General features: G+C 36.2%; 1 protein-coding gene across 3 annotated transcripts in view; it reads left to right on the top strand.

Moving 5' to 3' along the window:
- The window catches only part of SH3BGRL (SH3 domain binding glutamate rich protein like), a 100,929-nt gene that overhangs the window by 31,054 nt on the left and 45,236 nt on the right, over nucleotides 1–24,639 (top strand). Inside the window, exon 2 of one of the 3 annotated variants that reach the window (XM_013050085.2) lies at nucleotides 20,350–20,404. The exons of 1 other annotated variant lie outside the window; for it this stretch is intronic. The gene's annotated coding sequence lies outside the window, so the exon portion shown is untranslated. Of the gene's footprint in view, nucleotides 1–20,171; nucleotides 20,405–24,639 lie in introns of those variants that run through there. One more of the 3 variants, XM_013050087.2, reaches the window with a different exon arrangement.

Genomic DNA, 24,639 nt, shown 5'->3' with positions numbered 1-24,639 from the left:
ATTTACAGTAATAACTCTATTCTTCCCTCTTCACAGTGATTTCTTGACCACAGATCAGAAACCACTGTATAAGAATTCAGATTAAATAAGGAAAATCAGTGCAATTAAAATATATTTTATGTATGTAAAATAAAACATATCTCATATAATTTATTTATTTATTATATTTATATATTAATTCATATTTAAACAATATATTTATATAATTTATTTATATATTTATATAAAATATAATTATATAATTTATATAATTGTAAATTTATTTTATATATATATAGTATATATTTTATTTTATATAAAATAAAAAAGGCAGAGACTTTAACCCACTGAGCCAGCCAGGCACCCTAATTTTAGGGCACCTGGCTGGCTCAGTGGGTTAAAGCCTCTGCCTTCGGCTCAGGTCATGATCCCTGGGTCCTGGGACAGAGCCCCATATCAGGCTCTTTTCTCAGCGGGGAGCCTGCTTCCCCTCCTCTCTCTCTGCCTGCCTCTCTGCCTACTTGTGATCTCTGTCTGTAAAATAAATAAATAAAATCTTTAAAAATGCATATATTATATATTATACATATTATATATAATATATGTAAATATATTATATGAAAGGTAAAACTTTGGCTTAAGTTTGAAGATCGAGTAAAAGAAAAGGAGGAGGCCATGAAAAAGTTAGGATGGCAGAGAAGCAGGGGGACCTTGACCTTTCCTCATCCCTCAAACACAGCTATATTGAGGTCAGATCACATGGAACACCTAGGAAATCGATCTAAGGACTGGGAGAAGGAACTCCACAGTTGGAGGGAGATAATGTGGCAGATGCAAGAGGCTTGGAAGTGAATTGGGGGAGAGAAATACTAGTTTTCCAGGGAGAGAGAAAAGGGAGAGATAGAGGGGTCGAGGAAATGCAGCACTGGGTTGGCACAAGATGAAAATCTCTCTGCATCACAGACTGATGAGCAAGGGGTTCTGAATGTTGCAGGTCTTTTGCATCAGCTGGTGGTGCTCAAACTCTAAGGTTGCGAAGGGTACAACTTCCATCAGAGCAAAGCTGTGGTGTGTATTCCTGGGGAGAAAGACGGTGCTGGACCCAGAGTGCAAACGTGGTGTAGGGATATCCTAGGTCACACTGGGAGAAAACTTTCCCCTTCCCGGAGTACATTTGAAAGAAGGTATATTGTCTCTCCAAGGACAAAATCCTATAGGCACCCTCAAACATATACAAAAACAATAACAAAAAAAAAAAAGAACAAAGGAAAAGGAACAACAACAAAAAAGACAATAAAAAACTATACTATACTATACATCCCCAGGGGTCAGAGGCATGCACAAAGGGTGGGTAATTTGGTCACTGCTTTTCACTGTGCTATACCATAGATTCTGTGCTCTGTGCAGTTAGGATAAAGAACATTAGACAGAGTGCTGCAACAAGACTGTACTCCAAAAGAGGGGACTGGTCCTTTTAGTGCGGGTCCTTTAAGATTTGGAATTTTGAATCCCATCCATGCACCAAACATAAAAAGCAGGAGAGCTGTGGCAGTGGGCACACTGAAGGTCTTCACTATTCTGTGAGAGCTTCCTAAACAGTGGAGGGATTTGAGATACCCTGTCCAGGGAGGAGATAGTGCAGTGCTCCCATTTTCCCATTACCAATAACATGGTCAACTTCAGAAAGCAACACAGTGGCCCCCAGTGGAGGAGAGAGTTGCTTATACCAAACCCCAGGCTGCTGTGTGTGTCAAGTGCATGTTCACTAGGGTAAGTCTGACTCTGAGCCACTGAAATAGGCCTCTCCCTGAGAAGACCAGCATAGGCAGCACTCCACATGCACCACATAGAGTGGTTCAAAGCATCACCTGAAATGCTGATGGAAATAGGACAAGGCTTTACTTTCTTTTTTTCCTTTTCTTTGGAATCAGGGTTATAGTTTTTTGTGTGTTTTTAGGGTTTTTTTTCCTTACTTTTTTTTTTTTAATGTGGCTTCTTTTTGCTTTTCTTTTCCTTCTTCTTCTTCTTTTTTTAACCTTTCTTTTTCTTTGGAATCAAGCTTATATAGTATAGTTTTTGATTGTCTTTTTTGTTGTTGTTCCTTTTCCTTTGTTCTTTTTTTTTTTTGTTGTTATTGTTTTTGTTTATGTATTTTTGGTCAGGATTTTTTTTTTTTTTGCTTTTTCCCCCCTTTTTTTCCAGACTTATGTTAACAGACAAATCAAAGCAAACCTAGTTAAAGGTGCAAACACTCTCCACTGCAAGCAAAGAGGAACTCTGCAGAGGAATAAACAATGGGAGAGAACAACTAAAATGTACCAGTAAGGCGCACACAGCATACACGAGAAACACTTCCTGAAGTGCCAGGTCCTGGACAGTGTATGACCCCTTTTTAATATAGTATTACTGTCAGGTACAGGAAACAACAAGATTTCAAAACACACAAATGATAGAAACTTAGCCAAAATGACAGAAAGGAGGAATTCTCCCCCGGGGAGGGGGGTGCAAGAAGAAATCATAATCAGAAACTTGCTCAAAAGAGATATAAGCGGTATTTCTGAACAGGAATTTAGAACAATAATTATAAGACTATTAGCTGAGCTTGGAAAAAAAAAAAAAGCCCTAGAAGATAGCAGAGAAACCCTTGCTGCAGAGATAAAAGACCTAAAAGCTAAGGTGACTGAAAAAAAAAGTGCTGTAACTGAGATGCAAAACTGACTGGATATAACCACAATGAAGATTGAAGACATCAAGGAGAGTACAGGTGGTATAGAAGAAAAAATTGTGGAAAATAATGAGGCTGAAAATAAGAGGGGAAGAAAACTATTAGATCACCAAAGTAGACTTAGGGAACTCAGTGATTCCATAAAACTAGTAATATCTGTATTATAGGAGTCCCAAAAGAAGAGTGGGTTAGAAGAGCAGAAGATTTATCTGAACAAATTATAGCTTTGAACTTCTCTAATCTGGTGAAGGAAAAAGGCACTCAAGTCCAAGAGGCACAGAGAATTTCCCTCAAAATCAATAAAACCAGGTCAACAAAAAGACATATCCTAGTGCAACTCACAAAATACAGTGATAAAGAGAGAATTCTGAAAGCAGCTAAGGACAGCAGTTCCTTAACCCACAAGGGTGGACACATAAGGTTAGCAGCAGAGTTGTTCACTGAAACTTTGTGGGCCAGAAGAGAGTGTGAAATGGGAAAAATATGCAGGCAAGAATACTTTATCCAGCAAGGCTGTCATTCGGAATAGGAAAGATAGTTTCCAACACAAGCAAAAACTAAAGGAGTTCATGAACATTAAACCAGCTCTTCAGGAAACATTAAAGGAGACGCTTTGAGAGGGAAAGAGAGACCAAAAGCAACAAAAAGTAGAAAGGAACACAGACAATCTATAGGAACAGTGACTTTTCAGATAATACAATGACAATAAATTCATACCTACTGATAATCACACTGAATATAAATGGACTAAATGCTCCAATCAAAAGAAATAAGGTGTCAGAATGGATTAAAAAAAATCCATATGCATTTACAAGAGACCCATTTTAGACCCAAAGACACCTCCAGATTGAAAGTGAGGGGGTAGAGAACCATTTATCATGGTAACAAACATCAAAACAAAGCTAAAATATCCATCCTTCTATCAGACAAAATAGATTTTAAACCAAAGAATGTAAGAAGAGATGAAGGACATTCTATCATAACAAAGGGATCTATTGAACATGAAGACCTAACAATATATTAATCAATTAATAACAAACACATAGAAATTCATTGATAATAATACAATAACAGTGGAGACTTTAATACCCTACTCACAGCAATGGACAGATCACCTAAACAGAAGATCAACAAGGAAACAAGGGCTTTGAATGACACAGTGGACCAGATGGACTTAATAGATGTATTCAGAGCATTTCATCCTAAATCAGGAGAATACACATTCTTTTTGGGTGCACATGCAGTATTCTCCAGAATAGATCACATACTGGCTTACAAATCAGGCCTCAACAAGTACAAAAAGATTGAAGCCATACCATGAATATTTTCAGACCACAATGCTGTGAAACTTGAAGTCAACCACAAGAAAAAAAAATGGAACTGACACAAATACATGGAGGTTAAAGAACATCCTACTAAAAAATGAATGAGTTACTCAGGAAATTAAAGAAGTCAAAATATACATGGGAGCAAATGAAAATGGAAATATGACAGTCCAAAACTTTTGGGATGTGGCAAAGGTGGTCCTAAGAGGGAAGTATATAGCAAAACAAACCTTCCTCAATAGTCAAGAAAAGTCTCAAAAACACAACCTAACCTTACCCCTGTAGAAGCTGGGAAAAGAAGAGCAAATAAAGCCTAAGTCCAGCAGGAGGAGAAAAATAATAAAGATTACAGCAGAAGCCAATGATATAGAACTAAAAAACATAATATATATAAAACAGTAGAACAGATCAACAAAACTAGCAGCAAGTTCTTTGAAATAATTTATAGATCTGATAACTCCCAAACAGGCTTATCAAAAACAAAAGAGAAAGGACTCAAATAAATAAAACCATGAATGAAAGAGGAGATATTACAACCAACACCACAGAAAAAAGAAACAATTGTAAGAGAATATTAGGAGCAATTATATGCCAACCAATTAGGCAATCTGGAAGAAATAGATAAATTCATAGAAACATATAAACCACCAAAACTAAATCAGGAAGAAATAAAAAAAAAAATCTGAGCAGACTCATAGTCAACAAAGAAATTGAATTGGTAATCAAAAATCTCCCAACAGGGGCACCTGAGTGGCTCAGTGGGTTAAAGCCTCTGCCTTCAGCTTGGGTCATGATCCCAGAGTCCTGGGATCGAGCCCCACATCAGACTCTCTGCTTAGCAGGGAGCCTGCTTCCTCTTGCCTGCCTCTCTGCCTGCCAACTTGTGATCTCTATCTGTCAAATAAATAAATAAAGTTTAAAAAAAACACTTAAAAAAATCTCCCAACAAACAAGAGTCTGGGACCAGATGGCTGCCCATTTTATTTCACAAAACATTTAAAAAATAATTAATACCTATTTCTCTGAAACTGTTCCAAAAAATTGAAATGGAAGGAAAACCTCCAAACTCATTCTGTAAGACCAGCATTATCTTGATTCCAAAATCAGACAAAGGCCCCAATAAAAAGAATTACATGTATTGCATGGAGCACTGGGTTTGGTCCATAAACAATGGATCTTGGAACACTAAAAAAATAAAATAAAATTTTAAAAAATGTTGCACACCTAGTAAAGGCCAAAACCAAAATTCCAATCTAGATTGTTAAAAAAAAAAAAAATTACAGACCAATATCCCTGATGGACATGGATCAAAAATATTCAGCATGATACTAGCTAATTGAATCCAGCAGTACATTAAAAGGATTATTCACCACAACCAAGTGGGATTTATTCCTGTGCTGTAGGGGTGGCTCACTATGTGCAAATCAGTCAAAGTGATACATCACATTAATAAGAGAAAGGATAAGAACCATATGATCCTCTCAATAGATGCAGAAAAAGCATTTGATAAAATACAGCATCCTTGATAAAATCCCTCAAGAAAGTAGGGATAGGGATGCCATCAGGGGCCCCTGGATCAAGCCTCTTTAAACAAGTAGACCAAAGCATACTTAGGTAAAGCTTGCCAGACTGTGGTAAAAGTCCAAATATTCCCTACTGCAGGCAAGGAGAAACTACAGAGATCTGGCCTGAGGGAAGGAATAACCAAAACACTATGAAATTTGAAGTCAAACATAAGAAAAATATTGGGAAAAGCACAAATCCATGGAGGTTTAAGAACTCCTAGTGAAGCAGCACCTGGGTGGCTCAGTTAGTTAAGCCTCTGCCTTAACTCAGGTCATGATCCCAGTGTCCTGAGATTGAGTCCTGCATCAGGATCCTTGCTTGGCTGAGAGCCTGCTTCTCCCTCTGCCGGCTGCTTCCCCTACTTGTGCACTCTCTTTCTCTCTCTCTCTCTGACAAATAAATTAAATCTTAAAAAAAAAATGAAAGTAGGTATGGGTGGAACATACCTCAACATCATAAAGGCCATATACAAAAGACCCACAGCTAATATCCTCAATGAAAGCTTTTCCTCTAGGTTCAGAAACAAAACTGGAATGTTTACTCTCACCATTGTTGCTCAATATTTTCCTGGATGACCCAGCATCTGGATCAAACAACAAAAAGAAATTAAAAAACAAAACAAAACATCCAAATCAGTGAGGAAGAAGACAAACTTTCACTCTTCACAGATGGGATGATACTCTACATATACAAACTGAAGAACTCCACCAAAAAAAAAAAAAAAAAAGAAAAAAGAAAAAAAAAGTTAGAACTAATACAGGAATAGAGCAAAGTTTCAGGATATAAAATCAACAGACAGAAATCTATTGCATTTCAATACAACAATAATGAAACAGCAAAAAGAATAATCAAGGAATTGACCCCATTTACAATTACACCAAAAACAATGATACCTAGGAATAAACCTAACCAAAGATGTTAAAAATGTGTAATCTGAAAAGTATAGAATAATTATTAAATAAATTGAGCAAGATTCAAAGAAATGGAAAAAATATTCCATGTTCATGGATTGAAAGACAAAATATTGTTAAAATTTCTATACTAGCCAAAGCAATCTACACATTCCATGCAATCCCTATCAAAATAACAGCAGCATTATTCACAGAGCTAGAACAAATAATTCTCAAATTTCTATGGAACCAGAAAAGACCCTAAATAGTCAGAAGAATGTTGAAAAAGAAAACCAAAGCTGGAGGCATTCCAATTCCAGACTTCAAGCTGTATTACAAAGTTGTAGTAATCAAGACAGTATGTTTCTGGCACATAGATGAATGGAACAGAATAGAGAACCCAAAAATTGACCCACAGCTATATGGTAAACTAATCTTTGACAAAGCAGGAAAGAATATCCAATGGAAAAAAGTTTCTTCAACAAATGGTGTTGGGAAAATTGGAGAAAAACTTGGAGAAGAATAAATCTAGACCACTTTCTAACAACATACATAAAAATAAATTCAAAATGGATGAAAGACCTAAATGTGAGACAGTAATCCATTAAAATCCTATAGCAGATCACAGGCAACAACTTCTATCTCAGCTGCAGCAACTTCTTGCTAGACATCTATCTCCAGAGGCAAGGGAAACAAAATCAAAAAGAACAATTGGGACTTCATCAGGATAAAAAGCTTTTGTATAACAAAGGAGTCAACAAAACTTAGACAACCAACAGAATGAGAGAATATATTTGCAAATGATATATCAGATAAAGGGCTAGTGTCCAAAATCTATAAAGAGTTTATCAAACTCAACACCCCCAACCAAAAAAAAAAAAAATCCAGTTAAGTAATGAGCAGACACATGAACAGACATTTCTCCAAAGAAGAAATACAAATGGCCAACAGACACATGAAAAAATGCTCAGCATCATTCATCAGGGAAATACAAATTAAAACCAGAATGAGATAACACCTCACACTGGTCAGAATCACTAAAATGAACAGTTCAAGAAACCACAAATATTGACGAGGATGTGGAGAAAAGGGAATGCTTTTGCAGTGTTGGTGGGAATGTAAATTTATGCAACCGCTCTGGGAAACAGTAGGGAGGTTCCTTAAAAAGTTCAAAATAAAGTAGCTGAGGTCCAGCAATTGTACTACTAGGTATTTATCCAAAGCATACAAAAATAGTGTCTAAGGGGCCCATGCATCCAGCAGCACTATCCATAATAGCCAAAATATGGAAAGAGCCCAAAACTCCATCAGCAGATAAGTGGATAAAGAAGAGGTAGTGTATATATACAATGGAATATTAGCCATCAAAGAGAATGAAATCTTGGTATTTTTATTCGTGTGGATGGAACTAGAGTGTATTATGCTAAATAAAATAAGTTAGAGAAAGACAAATACTAGATGATTTTATTCATATGTGGAATTTAAGAATCAAACAGATGAACACAGGAGAAGGGAAGGAAAAATAAGATAAGGAAAAAAACAGGGAGGCAAACCATAAGAGACTTTTAACCATAGGCAACAAACTGAGGGTTATTGGAGTGGAGGTGGGTGGGGGATGGGGTAAATGAGTGAAGGGTATTAAGGAGGACACTTGTAGTAAGCACTGGGTGTTATATGCAAGTGATGAATCACTGAATTCTACCCCTAAAATTAATACTACACTATATCTTAACTACCTTGGACTTAAATGAATCTTGAAAGGAAAAAAAAAAGAAAGAAAGAAAAGGAGGAGAAGGATGTGGAAAGGCTTTCTATTTATTGAGTGTTTTGAGGGTGCCAGGCTCAAAGCCAGGCTCATTATTCCTTGAATTATTATGAATATATATATATATATATATATATATACATTCATTCATACATACATGCAATAATATATCTGTGTTATATCCATTTTACATATAAGAAAATAATGTCTCAATGTATTTAATAACTTGGCTGAGGTCTTACAGCCAGTAAATCTGCATAACCAGGATCCATACCTTGATTTTACCTTAGCATTATTCTAATGAGAATTACAAAATCCAGCTACTGTTAATGTTGATAAAGAGAGTGAATTTGAACTTGTAAGCTTGGCCTCCACAGAAATTATAACAGTGGTTTGCTTTTGAACTTCCTCATTTGGCAGGCCCATCTTAATTATCCCAATATGTTTTGAATATCCTGTTGAGAAAACTTATGCTGTTTCTAGACCATCATTGAAGAGATTATTTCATCTTTGATTGACTTTACTTGTTGTTGATTATTTTGTGTCCAAAGACAGTAGATGTGATTTGTTGATTACACTGTTTTATGATCTATGTTATGACAAAATGTTCTTTGTTGAGTATTTTTCCTATAACATGGAAAAAATTTTCTTCTGTTGTGAGAGGATTGTGATATTTAACATAACATTAGACATTATGGAAATTAAAAGTTCTTAGATGCAAGTTGACAGGAGTTATTCATCCTTTCTTTTTTTTTTTTTCCAATTCTGTCTCCCTCTAAAATCATTAAACCTCTCGGGATCTTGAGGCATGCAAATACTTGATCACAACTGTATGAACTTGGTAATAGGATACCTAGGATAGGTAATATCATGAAGGATTATAATTCTGAGCTTTGGACTAAGTCCTTTTGTCTTCCTTTAAAAATTTTTGGTTATGTCTTTGACTTATGCCAGTAGTTAGTGCAGATAATTATGAGCTAGTCAATAGTCATGAAATATCTGAGTTTCTGCAGACTATAGAGTTGATCAATTGAGAGCACAGGGTTTAGATTCAGATGTATGGGTTCAAATTCCATGTAGTGGTTTAAACCACCATTTACTCTTGGTTATCTGGAGTAGGTTACTTAACTTTTCCCCCTCAAAGGCTCTGTCAAATAAAGTTTCTGGTTTCTGTCAAATAAAGATAATACTATCAACCTCACAGTTTTCTTTTAAAAATTAAGAGAGAATGTGATATGCTTTACAGTGTGCCTAGTGTATAGTGGGTACTTGATAAGATGTAAGGTATCTTTATGGTGATGATGATGACTTGATAAGATATAAGGTATCTTGATGATGATGATGATGATGATGATGATGACAACGATGATGATGATGATATTTAATTTTAACAAAGAAAACATGCATTTATGAGCTTAAGTGTTCAGGATCTAATATGTCTGGCAGAGACCACTACCAAGCTGTCTCAGAAAGTTAGTTGCTTTTATATTTTGGGAAGTTTAAAGAAGTCTAATTTTGAGAACCCAGACCTTGCAAAGATGGGGAAAATGGGAAAGAGATCAGTGAATTTATCTTTTTAATGCTTGGGCTTGCTAGGTAGCTTGGTATCTCTGAAAGGCTGATGTGGCTATACGGAGAAGGAAAGAAATAATACTTCAAGCAAACTGAAAAGCAGTAGTTCACTCTTTCTTACGTATGACCTACAGACTGCCCAACTGCACCTAGAAGGGTGGTTTCTTTTTTTTTTCCTCTTTTTTTTTTAATGCAGATTTCTGAGCCCATGTCAAGATTTCCTGAACTATATTCCAAGTCATACTAAGGTCTGAAAATCCACTAGTATAGTGAAATTAGGTTGATCTGGTTTTAAATCCCTATTTTGCCACTTATTAACTATCCCCAAGTCTTCTACTCTTCTCATGTGTCACTGCCAACTCTGCTGTTAGCTCCCTCCCTCCCTTATTTCCTCCTTGTTACTATATAGCTAATCCCAACTGTATAAACTGATTTGGGTAGTTGTGTAACCAATCATCTTTTCCCCTGAGACCACTGGAGTAGTATCACTTAACTACTCCTTACAGAACTTGCACATTGTTCTAGCTAACATTGTTTTTTGTTTACTTCTCATTCTCAATGATTGGTCCTGACATAGCTGCCAGTCTTCCTTTCCAGTTTCTATGTGGTTTGGGTTACTACCTTAAACCAATTTGATGCCAAGTTCTGTAAACTTTTCAGTTAGTTTACCCAGTTTACAGGCCTTATAGCAAATTTAACTCAAGGACACAGACTTAGATCTAAAACTTCAGTTTGTAAAGCCCAGAGACCCTATGATCACTCAATACTTATATCCCAGTGCTGATAATGTTCCATATTTTATTCAGAGGAAAAGAACACATGTGTCAGGTGTGAGGGAAATAGACTGAAAGGCTACATTTAAGCCAAACCTCAAAAAATATGCAAAGTTTTTACTATTAGTGTTGGAAAAAACATTCCTGAGAGAGGCAACAGTAAGAGCAAAGATATGATAAGAGGACTGGTGAACAACTCAATGTTAGGTGCTCTATAAACATTTCTTTGTTTCTCATGGTTTAATATGGGGACCACCTGCATCAGAAATCTCACAAGATGCTTGTTCAAAATGCCATTCATGGATGCTCTACTGAATTATGATCTGTAAGAATGTGACTCAAGAGTCTACATTTTGAGCATCAGAGGCAATATCAAAAAGAATCAAGTAGCTATATGTAACTAAGGTTAAGGAGCTGAGGAACTGGGGAGACCAAACCAAGTCCTTCTTAAAGTAATGAAAATTACATGGCTTGGAGAATTAATAATGACTTTCTAAAATAAGTGGCAGTGTTTGGAATTAGTCTAGGTCCAGGGAACCACTTGAGAAATAATACGTAGGGTTCTAGGAGAAAAAGAAAAACTACTCTGAAATTCAGTAAGTTTTGTGGTATGTGTGTGTATGTGCACGTGTGGGTGGGTGTGTAAGAGAGATAGAATAGAATAGAATAGAATAGAATAGAATAGAATAACAGTGCAAAGAAATCCTGATATGGTTTTGAAGTCCCAGGGAACACTCAGTAAGAAAGCAGACGCAGCCTGGAGACTTGGGACCATGGGAATTAAGTAGACTCAAGTAAGATGATGTTAGTGAGAGAAAAGTCAAGAAATTTTATTGAATTAAATCATTATTTATTATATTTACAAAGTCTTTTCACTTGGAATATCATATTTCACATTAATACTTGCAATAATTTATAAGCATAAGTACTCATGTCACTCTTTTGGACATTAGGAAACTTGAGGCCCAGAAAATTTAAGTGACTTGTTTATAATCACATATCTAGTAGGTAGAATAGACAAATTTTGAGCCTATTTTTTAAGTCAAAGTTCAGTAATATTACCAATACACCAATACTGCCTCCCTCACCTATGGAAATAATAATATCAGTAATAACAACAACTAACATTAGTTAAATGCTTACTGTGTGTCAGATATTGTTTTCAGCATTTTATATCTTAATTCATTTAGTCCTCTTTTTTTCTAGAATCATTTTATCTATCCAAGATTGGTTTTCCATCCCAACTTCTAAAATCCTTGTATCTAACATATGTGCCTTTCCTATCCTTAGATACTCCTTAGAACTCTTTATAGAACACAGACAAAAAAAAAGGTGGAAAAGAAAGCTAAGAAAAAGGAGTGGTAGAAGGACACTTATAAATTATAGGGCCAGAGAGGTCATGTTATTTAAGACTATGTTCATGTAGCTATCTCTGATGACCATTTGTAAGGAAGTAGTCAAATAATAATGTTAAACTTTAAAATGTTGATCAACAGTGCACATTTCCATGAAGATTTTAATTGAGACTCATCTTTTGTGAACCTTGTGATATTATGCATCTATACAGCATTTAATTTCATGCTTTTTGCCTCAAGGTGTATTTTTTTCATTTTTGAATTGTCTACCTTCTCAAACTATACAGGCAGAGTAAAAACCAGTTGTACATACATAATCATCTTTTAACCTTAGCTAATTCTAAGTAGATCTTCTAGTGGCTCATATGTTAAGTATTTGGTTAACAGCTTTAAGAAAGATTCCTTACTGTCCATAAACAGAAGACATTTTAGATGTTGGGCAGAGGAAGATAAAAACCTGGAAGGAGTTAGAGATACTAGCAAAGCATTTTTACCTTCTTTATCTCTTTGCCTGCCTCTTTTTTCTGGCTTAGTTTTAGAGCCTGAAAATCCATATACTCTGTTTTTCTCAAGTTCCTTTTCTTCTTATTTAGAATTGGATCAAAACAGGCTTTGATTGAAAGTTGACAATACTAGTAGTAAATAATTTTACAGTGGTTACAGTGCCAAAAGAATAAATCCAGTTAGTATTCTCATGAGAGGAGAACCATCAAAGTGATGCATCATGGTTTAAATAAGGTCTTCTGCCTTGAACAGACCTTAACCTAAAAATATTTTTTCAATATTCACAATGTGTAAGGCATTCTGGTATTCTGATGGAAACAAACATAAATCCAATGTGGGGCCTGCCCTTCAGATTGCAATCTAGTAGGGATAACAAAACTTGTATGTAAACATGTGTATGTGTATATATATTTCAGTATCAGCTCTATAATGACATAGAACTTATATTAACAGTTAACCATGGCAGTAGAAAACAAAAGAGAAGCACAATGCATTAATTTACCAATTGTTCATTCCTTACTGTGAATAGTCATATGATTATCATAAACTAAAACTTCTTCATGTGTAAAGATAGCATTTTCTAAATTTGTCATCTTGTTTTATTGTGCTGAGGTAGTTTCTTTTTTTCTTTGTTCAGATTGTACTTTTGGCTATCATACCCATGGGTTGATTTCTTCCCCAAACAAAGGACTTCTAGCTCAATTTATTTAAACATAACTCATCATCTTTACTATCTGTTCCTTCTTTCACCATCTTTTCCTTCTCAGATATACCCTCTCAACACACACTCTTACATACAGAAGGTCTGCCTTCATTTACAATGTCTTGCTTTTGCCAGTGGTCCCATGTGATTGTCAGCAACATCTTTTCATTAAATGAGAAAAATTTTTTAAAAGCCTACTCCATTAATTGACACTTACTTAGTTCTCTTGCATTTGTTCTGTTTAAATTTGGGAGTCATTTTCACTTTGATAACTGATAGCTTTTATCAATTAATTAATATCTGAAATTATTTCATCTATTTGTTAATTTGTTTCCCTATTTATTGCCTGCTTCTCCTCATTAGATTATAAACTCCATAGAGGAAGGGACCTTCCTTGTCTGTCTTGTTTATTGCTCTTTTATCTGTTCCTTATAAGTGCCAAGAACCTAATAGGTTCAGCTCAGTAAATACTTATTAAATGAGTGATTGATTTTAGGGGCACCTGGGTGGCTCAGTCAGTTGACTGTCTGACTCCGGATTTTGTCTCAGGTCATGGACTTGGGGTCCTGGGATGGAGCCCACATCAGCTACCATGCTCAATGTGGAGTCTGCTTGTCTCTCTCCCTCCCCTGGTTCACACACATGCTCTCTCTCTAATAAATAAATAAAAATAAAATCTTAAAAATAAATAAATGAGTGAGTGATTTTAAAAATCCTAATCATAATGTTTCCCAACAAATCCTATCAGTTTTTCACTTAATAATGTTTCTTAGATTTTCTACTCCCTCCACACTTATATAACTCATACCTTTCAATTGACCCCTTGTCCCTTTAGACCTAAAAATAATTTCTTACCTTCAGTCTTTTTTTCAATCCATTCTGCATAGTACATTCATGGTACATAGTACATTCTGATGTACTACTTTTCCTCACAGTATCTTTTATCTCATTTCATTACTTAGGAATCTTCCCCAAATGCTTCTTGGTCTTGAATATGAAAGCTTAAAGTGCTATGTGATGTTTTGATCTTCCTTTTGCTTATTGGATTATAAGATTTACCAATTATTTCCACCCCAGCTCTCTATTCTTATTTCCTTTCTAAAACATTTATAGACCTTCCACTTTAATCATCTTGATAACCTGATAAAAACACTAGAGCCGCTTCTCAAAGATATACATGTACGCATTTTAGAGAAAGAATCCCTTTCATAATATGAACCTCACAATTAAACATTTCATTATATAAACTCAAATTGTTATAAAGTTTCACATTCCTATGACCTCCCTTCTTATGTACTATTTTTATCTTCTCTTACTGTAGTTCCCAGAATAATTTGTGCAATTCTGAGCTCCGAAGAGGCACTTCTGGCCTGACATACATACCCTTATCTGAGCTCAGAAGAGGCACTTCTGGCCTGACATACATGCCCTTATCCTATTGTGTTTCTGTGAAAAAAACAAACAACTAAACTAAATTCTTATTCAGCAAAAGGTTGAAAGAATCTAGCAAGTAACTATGCAATAATAGTAGTTAAGAAGAATATCTGTGAACTGAAATTTTAATTATAAAAACTAATCCACACAGAGGCATAACTAGAAAATTTCAGAGGGAATAAAAGAACTATTCTGATTCTGCTGGTGATTGCATGACTTTACACATATGTCAGAATTCATAGAATTGTACCCCAAAGGAGTAAATTTCACAATGTATAAAAATAAATTTAAAATATTAAAAAAAATTAAGTAATTTCTACACTCAACATGGGACTCAAACTCACAACCCCAAAATCAAGAATTGCATGCTCTACCAACTGAACCTGCCAGGCACCTCTAAAATATTTTTGATATTGTGAAGTTTTCAACTTTTTTTTTCTATTCTATCTGCTAAGCAGTATCAGGTCTCTATGTTTTATAATTATGGAACTGTGATTATTTTCTTTCTTTATTTTTTTAAGGTGTTATTTATTTGTTTGACAGACAGAGATCACAAGTGGGCAGAGAGGCAGGCAGAGAGAGAGGAGGAAGCAGGCCTCCCACGGAGCAGCGAGCCTGACGTGGGGCTCAATCCCAGGACTCTGGGATCATGACCTGAGCCAAAGGCAGAGGCTTTAACCCACTGAGCCACCCAAGTGCCCCAGTTTCTTTCTTAAGCTAAGGTAGAATACCTTCTATAATTCAAGTCTGGTGTTGACTTCTTTTTCTCTCTTTCAAAATAAAGGTGAAAGTATGCATTCATTAGTGATGCAATAGCTTAATTTATGTAAAGTCTACAAATTCAACTGTTTTTTTTTCTTTTTTTTCAACTATCTTATTCTCATTTAAAGAGCAAATTTTCCATGCTCCTGGGTGACTCAGTCTGTTAAGTGTCTGACTCTTGATTTCAGCTCAGGTCATGATCACAGTATTGTGGAATTGAGCTCTATATCAGGCTCCACAATGGTCATGGAGCCTGCTTAAGATTCTCTCTCTCCTTCTCCCACTGCCCCTCTCACCCTGCACACATGCACTCTCTCTCCCTCCCCCTCTCTCTAAAAACAAAACAAAACAAAACAAAAAACACAAACAACAACATCTACAACAACAAAACAAAAAGAACAAATCTTTAAGGCCAAATTCTGGTTCTTTATAGGAGAAACTATAAGTCCTTTAAAAAAAAAGCTGGATTTACACCTTAGTTTAAACTTTCTTTCCCCCCCCCCAAATGGTGTTCAAAAAACAGGCACGAGGCATTTTGTTCAATTGTACTAGTAGGTTTATGAGAATTAAGTATGTATTGAATATATCTGAATGTATCCTTTGCTGGATGGAGAATCTAGAAACCTTCATTCTGTGTCCTGTTGCCCTGCCAAATAAACAGAAATTATGGAAATCTCCTTCCCAGACCAAAACATTCCAAGGAAATAAGTTCTCAGCTGCAAGGGAAGGTTTGGTGGGCCTCTACTCTGTGCTAGGCTAGATGGGAAAATTACTCTGATATACCAAATATCTTGATAAAAAAAGTTCAAAATAATTGCAGCTATCCTTTTAGTAGGAGATTTTAATGTGACAAATAAATTCCATCTGTGTCTGCACATTTAGTAGTTAAAAGAAATATTCCAGCCTTAACTTCTAGTCAAACTGACTACAGAGTGATATGATAAAAATAATAATAATAATAATTTCCAGTCTTTCATTAATCACACTTTCATGCAGATGAACCCTACAGATCATATTGACCAGAAGCTGTGACAAGAATTGTTCTGTGAACTATTCAACCACCATATTTACTGAGGAAACAACTGTATTTAGTACAGACTCAAGGAAAATATATTTGATAACATAACATGGTAAAGAGCAGGAAAAATACAGTTTTAGCATATATGATAGATCTCAATCTAAATATCTGATATTTCACAAAACAAATAGCTAATTTTAAATGGATGCTACATAATTAAAGAAATCTCCTAAGACTTTCCCAAAGGAAAAACACAGCTCTGTCCTCATAAACTAAGTTGGAAAATCTAAAAAAAACTGTATAATCATTGCTTTCTTTTTAATATATTTTATGCAATTGCATTTTAAATCCATTTTTACCTTCAGTTCTACATTTGAAAAGTAACAAATACTGGGAAAATGTATTGGACAAATGTATGTATTTAAATGGAAACAACTGCTTAAAGTATGTTTTTAAAGTCTTAAAAAGTATAATTTTATATTTTAATCCAATAATATCCCTTTTATTAGTTTTAAGCCATCGGTCTTTTCAGTGGCTTGACTAGTTAGCTGCTTTTCAATTTTTAGAATAAAAAGAATTCCTAATTATTTAATAAATTTCTGGTATCATTTCCTTATAGCTTACTTAATTACTTAACTTCTATTTGTATAATGTGGTGGTGAAGATAATGGATTCGTGCAGCTGAAGCCAAGCTGGTTGCTGGAGGTGAGGGGAGGTGGGGGAATAGGCAATATAGGTGAAGAGGATTAAGAGTACAAACTTCCAGTAATAAAATAAATAAATCATGGGGATGAAAAGTATAGCATAAAGACTATGGCCAATAATATTGTGATAACTTTGTGTGGTGACAGATGATAACTACACTTCCCCAGTGAGCATTTTATAATGCATAGAAATGTCAAATCATAGGGCACCTAGGTGGCTCAATCATTTAAAAAAGTGTCTGCCTTCACTTCAGGTCATGATCCCAGGGTCCTGGGACCAAGTGCCCCATTGTTGGACTCCCTGCTCAGCAAGAAGTCTGCTTCTCCTTCTGTCCCTTTCCCTGCTTGTGCACTCTCTCTCTCTCTCTCCCTCTCTCAAATAAAACAAAACAAAACTTTAAAAAATGCCAAATCACTTTATTGTATACCTGAAACTAATGTAATATTATGTCAACTGTATCTCAATTAAAAAAAAATAAAGCCTGCTTATAATGGGTGTTGAAATTAAGTGATGAATCACTAAATTCTACTCCTGAAACTATTACACTGGATGTTAACTAACTGGAATTGATTTATTTTTTCAAAAAATTATCAGAGAAAGAGAGAATGAGAGTACAAACAAGGAGAGCATGAGGCAGAGGGAGAAACAGGCTCCCTGCTCAGCAAGAATCCTGATGTGAGACTCAGTCCTGAGGACCCTGGGATCATGACCTGAGTTAAAAGAAGACACTTAAATAAAAACTTGGAACTAAAAAAAAAAATTAAAATCTGCTTACTTTGATTCTCTGTTCCTCTGTTTTCTAGTTGTGTCTTTGACAAGGTTAACTGTTCTAAGAACTATTTTCTGACCTATAAAAATGAGATAATCACACAAAGTGCTTAGTGTGATATTTAGCACATAAGTATTTAAAAAGTCTATCACAAGCATTTTGCTGAAATGCAGAAAATTGAATTTAGTGTCCTTAATTTTAAACGTTTGTAAAACAGAAATAGTGTTTTTTTTCCTTTTTTGCTCCCTGAAGAGCTAGGCTGTGGAAAAAGAATTAATATACAGGATTGGGGGAAAGGGTAGATTTCTTTACTAAGATATAAGGATGGATTGAAGAAAACAGAAAAAAAAATGTTAATTTAAAAATTCTTTTAATTACATGCAGTGTAACAATGAATCTCTTTTCCACCATTTTACTTGTTTTTATGCTCCCAAAATGGAATTTCACACATTCTTGAAGGCTGGGAATATTTAGCAATTATTTCCTGTTGCCCTACAAAACTAGTCACTGAAATGTTTGTGAGTCCCAAGCCTAATGTTAAAAAGTGGCAGGATTCTATGATGAAGGATCATTAATAAATATGTATCATGTAGATATTTTATAAGATCTATGAATATTTAAGGAGACTGCATATCTCCCAACCCACAAATATGAGATGTTACTGCTGTGGTAGATTACACAGTTAATCAGTAACATTCAAATTTTATAAAGGCCATGATAAGTGTGGATTTGATGACCATATTCTGTTAATTATTCTTACAATTCTTTACTATAATCTGAGTGAGTCAGATGCTTAGGGCATTTAGATATATTTCCAAAAATTATCTACACTGTCCAATCAACTAGATTATAACTTAGAATAATTTATCCTCCTTGTGCATATGGATCTTAATGCAAAGAATATATCTTATTGGCTCACCATGGAAACTGATCTATAACTGACCCCGAGTTTTCAGTATCCTTGGATTCTTCACGGGTTTTGTCTACATTTGCCATAAGAGTAAAACACTTTTTAAAAATGGTAAGGTAGGCTTCTCGCCCGCCGCCCCTCCCCCTGGCGCGCCGGCCTTGCCCGGCTGGCCAGCGGGCCTGGCTCCCCTCCCCGGCCACGACAGGTGGGTGGGCTGCCCTGAGGAGGCGGGGAGGGGAGGTCTGGGCCAGCCCGCGGGTGGGTGCCGATGCCGAACTTCGGCAATGCCCCCAACTGCACGAGGAAGAGCACGCAGTCGGACCTGGCCTTCTTCAGGTTCCCGCCGGATCCGGCCAGATGCCAGAAGTGGGTGGAGAATTGTAGGAGTGCAGACTTAGAAGATAAAACGCCTGATCAACTAAACAAACATTATCGATTACGTGCCAAACACTTTGAGACCTCTATGATCTGTAGAACTATACATTTTGCAGAGGCATCAGAAAACTAAAGAATGATTGGGTTATTTTATTTCTCAAAATCAATTGAAGCAGATACTTGTGAAGTCATGGGAGAGTCCTTATAGGACAGTTCTTCGAGATAATGCAATACCAACAATATTTGATCTTACCAGTCATTTGAACTATCCACATAGTAGACACAGAAAACGAATAAAAGAATTGAGTGAAGATGAAACCAGGACACTGAAACAGAAAAAAAATTGATGAAACTTCTTAACAGGAACCAAAACATAAAGAGATAAACAGCAACGCTCAGAATCCTAGTGCAGAAGAAGGGGGTGAGGAACAGGATGAAGATATTTTACCTTTAACCCTTGAAGAGAAAGAAAACAAAGAATACTTAAAATCTCTATTTGAAATTTTGATTCTTATGGGAAAACAAAACATACCTCTGGATGGGCATGAAACTGATGAAATCCCAGAGGGTCTCTTTACTCCTGATAACTTTGAAGCGCTGCTGAAGTGCCGGATAAATTCTGGTGAAGAGGTTCTGACAAAGCGCTTTGAGACAACAGCAGTTAACACATTGTTCTGCTGGAAAACACAGCAGAAACAGATGATAGAGATCTGTGAGAGCTGCATTTGGGAAGAAACTCTCAGGGAAGTGAGAGACGCGCACTTCTTTTCCATCATCACTGATGACGTAGTGGACATAGCAGGAGAAGAACACTTGCCTGTGTTGGTGAGGTTTGTTGATGAATCTCATAACCTGAGAGAGGAATTTGTGGGCTTCTTGCCTTGTGAAGCTGATGCAGAAATTTTGGCTGTGAAATTTCACACTACCATAACTGAGAAGTGGGGGGTTAAACATGGAGTATTGTCGTGGCCAGGCTTACATTGTGTCCAGTGGATTTTCTTCCAAAATGAAAGTTGTTGCTTCTAGACTTTCAGAGAAATATCCCCAAGCTGTCTACACACTTTGCTCATCTTGTGCCTTAAATATGTGGCTGGCAAAATCAGTGCCTGTTGTGGGAGTGTCTGTTGCGTTAGGAACAATTGAGGAAGTTTGTTCTTTGTTCCATCGATCCTCACAACTGCTTTTGGAGCTTGACAATGTAATTTCTGTCCTCTTTCAGAACAATGAGGAAAAGGGTAAAGAACTGAAGGAGATCTGCCATTCTCAGTGGACAGGTAGGCATGATGCACTTGTTTTATGTTTAGATGGTATAAATAATGATACAAATATTAGGTGGAATAACTATATAACTGGTGGAGCTTTTGTACTCTGCTGTGCAGTAACAGATTTTGATTTCATTGTTACCATTGTTGTTCTTAAAAATGTTCTATCTTTTACAAGAGCCTTTGGGGAAAATCTCCAAGGGCAGACGTCTGATGTCTTCTTTGCAGCCAGTAGCTTGACTGCAGTGCTGCATTCACTAAATGAAGTGATGGAAAATATTGAAGTTTATCATGAATTTTGGTTTGAAGAAGCCACAAATTTGGCAACTAAACTTGATATTCAGATGAAACTCCCTGGGAAATTCCGCAGAGCGCAGCAAGGTTACCTGGAATCTCAGCTCACTTCTGAGAGTTACTATAAAGAAACTAAGTGTTCCAACAGTGGAACACATTATTCAGGAACTGAAAGATACAGTCTCAGAACAGCACCCACCTCAAAGCTCTTAAATGCATATCTCTTGTACCCTCTGTCATGGGACAGCTCAAATTTAATACATCAGAGGAACACCATGCTGACATGTGCAGAAGTGACTTGCCCAATCCTGACACACTCTCAGCTGAGCTGCATTGCTGGAGAATCAAATGGAAACACAGAGGGAAAGATATAGAGCTTCCATCTACCATTTATGAGGCCCTCCATCTACCAGACATCAAGTTTTTTCCTAATGTTTATGCATTGCTGAAAGTCCTGTATACTCTTCCTGTGATGAAGGTTGAGAATGAACGCAATGAAAATGGGCAAAAGCATCTCAAAGCATACCTGAGGAACACTTTGACAGACCAACGGTCAAGTAACTTGGCTTTGTTTAACATAAATTTTGACATAAAACATGATCTCGATTTAATGGTGGACACATATATCAAACTCTATACAACTAAGTCAGAGCTTCCTACAGATAACTCAGAAACCATTGAAAATACCTAAGAAACATTTAAAGTAGGCTTTCTCTTATGTTTGATATTTGGAAAAATCTGTAAGAAATTTGAAAACATCTTACAGAAAATCTGTCAGGTGTATGTAGGCCATTTAATCACTGAATATCTTGACATATTGACCTCTCATTGAGTATATTAGACTTTGATAATATGCCTATTTAAATGGCCCCTGTTTAAACTCTCATGCTTTGGAGACATACCTGTTCTTCCAGAAGATAGCATTGAAAGTGCCACATTACACTTCTATGGGATTTCTGCTAGTGGCACTTGGGAATTGTTTTAGTTAAGTCATTTTAGACATAACATTTATTATCACTGGATTCAATTGTCGGGTATTGAGTTATCACTTCTTAGAAGATAAAGATTTTGAAGAGGTATGGGGGGAAGGGGATATATTTTAGAAAATGTTACAAGAAGCTCATGAGTGACCCTTGAGTAGTAGGAGTGTTAGTATGTTAAAATCTGTAATGGACAATTCAGGGAGTTACCAGACAGAAACATGTGAGCTTGCCAAGCAAGGATTGCAGTACAGATTTTGTCTTTACCAAATGAACTTAACAGAACAAGTTACAGTTGAAGTTTGAATGGGAGAGCCTCCCATTGTTCCACATTGGGTTGTTGCTATTTACATTCCTTTGTTGAGCCTACATATTCATAAGCTCTTTAGCACAGGTATGTCGAAATACCTATGACTTCATAAGCTTTTTAGCAGGTATATGTTGAACACCTCTGTTCATGGTCAAGGCAGGATCAGAGGCCATGGATACTGACAACTGATTTGTCTGTTTTCCTCTGTCTTTTCCCATGACTATATCTACCGCCTCATCTTGATTTATAAACAAAACCTGGAAAACCTACAAAAATAAGTGTTTTGTGGTTTATCTAGGAATAATACAGAAAATATTGCTGTTATTTTTGGTGAAGAAGATCAATTTGTATAGTTTATTTCGACTTAAATAAAATGTGAATTTTGTTTAAAAAAATGGTAAGGTAAAATTAGCATTTTAATTTTTGTAATTTTATTCCCTACAGTGTATGGTTACTTCTAATACTGATTAAAATCAAAACAAAATATAAAAGCAATGTTGTTTGTATAACATTTTCATAGTAACATTGACATCACAGTCCTTTTTTCATAGAATTTACTTTCAATAAAAAAGTGATAACTTCCAAGTTTTTTTTTTCCTTTTTAAACTTGACTAATAATAGATTTTTTAAACAAATCATTTCCTGAATCAGGATCAAAATCCTTACGGCAAACACATGTTTATAGAGAATGAATGCTTTGCAGCTTGTCTGGACTTCAAAATGAGGTCATGATTTATTTTTTGTCTTTTGGCAAACATATGGATATTTGTTTTTTCAGTGAGAGAAGTTAAAGATATGACATTGATTACAAGAACTGATTTCACAAATGAACAACCTAACTTATGAGGGACTGCTGAATACATGTATTATCCCTGGGGGAAGAAGAGCTCAGTCTGGTTTGATGGATTCTTGAAGAATCCATGATTTCTGTTTTTTTTTTTTAATATATATTTTATATTTTTTCAGTGTTTCAAAATTCATTGCATGTGCACTGCACCCAGTACTCCATGCATATGTGCCCTCCTTAGTACCCAACACCAGGCTCACCCAGTCCCCCATCTTCCTCCCCTCCAAAACCCTCAGTTTGTTTCTCAGAGCCCACCGTCTCTCATGGGTTGTCTTCCCCTGTGATTTCCCCCAACTCACTTCTTCTCTCCATCTCCCAATGTCCTCCATGTTATTCTTTATCCTCCACAAGCAGGTGAAACCATATGATAATTGACTCTCTCTGCTTGACTTATTTCACTCAGCATAATCTCTTCTAGTCCCGTCCATATTGATACAAAAGTTAAGTATTCATCCTTTCTGATGGAGGCATAATACTCCGTTGTATATATGGACCATATCTTCTTTATCCATTCATCCACTGAAAGGCATCTTGGTTCTTTCCACAGTTTGTCAACTGTGGCCATTGCTGCCATGAACGTTGGGGTGCAGATGGTTCTCCCTTTCACTACATCTGTATCCAGTAGTGCAATTGCAGGGTCATAGAGTAACTCTATCTTTAATTTCTTAAGGAATCTCCCCACTTTTTTCCAAATGTACTAACTTGCATTCCCACCAACAGTGTAACAGGGTTCCGTTCCCCTTTCTCCACATCCTCTACAGCACTTGTTGTTTACTGTCTTACTGATTTTGGACATTTTAACTGGTGTAAGATAGAATCTCAATGTGTTTTTTATTTGATTCTCCCTGATGGTTAATGATGATAATTTTTTTCATGTGTCTATCAGACAGTTGTATATCTTCTTTGAGGACGTGTCTGTTCAAGTAGTCTTCCCATTAAAAAAAATTAATTTATTTGACAGACAGAGATCACAAGTAGACAGAGAGGCAGGCAGACAGAGGAAGGAAAGTGGGCTTCCTGCCAAGCAGAGAGCCCAATGTGGGGCTTGATCCCAGGATCCTGGGGTCATGACCCTAGCCAAAGGCAGAGGCTTAACTCACTGAGCCACCCAGGAGCCCCCCTCTGCCCATTTTTTGATGTGATTATCTGATTCATGTGTGTTGAGTTTGAGGAGTTCTTTATCAATCTTGGATATCAGCCCTTTGCCTGTAGTGTCATTTTCAAATATGTTTTCCCATTTGTGGGTTGGCTTTTTTTGTTTTGTTTTGTTTTTGTTCTTGTTGACTATTTCCTTTACTGTGCAGAAACTTGATCTTGATAAGTCCCAAAAGTTCATTTTGGCTTTTTTTTTCGTTTGCTTTTAGGGACATGTCTTTTTTTATTTAAGATTTTATTTATTTATTTGACAGACAGAGATCACAATTAGGCAGACAGGCAGGCAGAGAGAGAGGAAGGGAAGCAAGCACCCTGCTTAGCAGTGAGTCAGATGCTCCCTGCTAAGCAGAAAGCCAGATGCTCCCTGCTGAGCAGAGATCCAGATCCCAGGACCCTGGGATCATGACCCAAGCTGAACTCAGAGGCTTTAACTCACTGAGCCACACAGGTGCCCCTGGGGACATTTCTTGAAAGAAGTTGCTATGACCAGTGTTGAAGAGGTTACTGCCTATGTTCTCCTCTAGGATTTTGATAGATTCCTGCCTCACATTGAGGTCTTTTATCCAGTTTGAGTTTATCTTTGTGTATGGTGTAAGAGAATGATCACATTTCATTCTTCTATACATAACACCCAACAGAGGAAAAATTCAGAGACTGTGCC

The sequence above is a fragment of the Mustela putorius genome, unplaced genomic scaffold (assembly GCF_011764305.1).
Source record: "Mustela putorius furo isolate JIRA1106 unplaced genomic scaffold, ASM1176430v1.1 tig00001021_pilon_pilon_pilon, whole genome shotgun sequence".
In the NCBI taxonomy this organism is placed as follows: Eukaryota; Metazoa; Chordata; class Mammalia; order Carnivora; family Mustelidae; genus Mustela; species Mustela putorius.
This window is presented reverse-complemented; position numbering and strand designations above follow the sequence as displayed.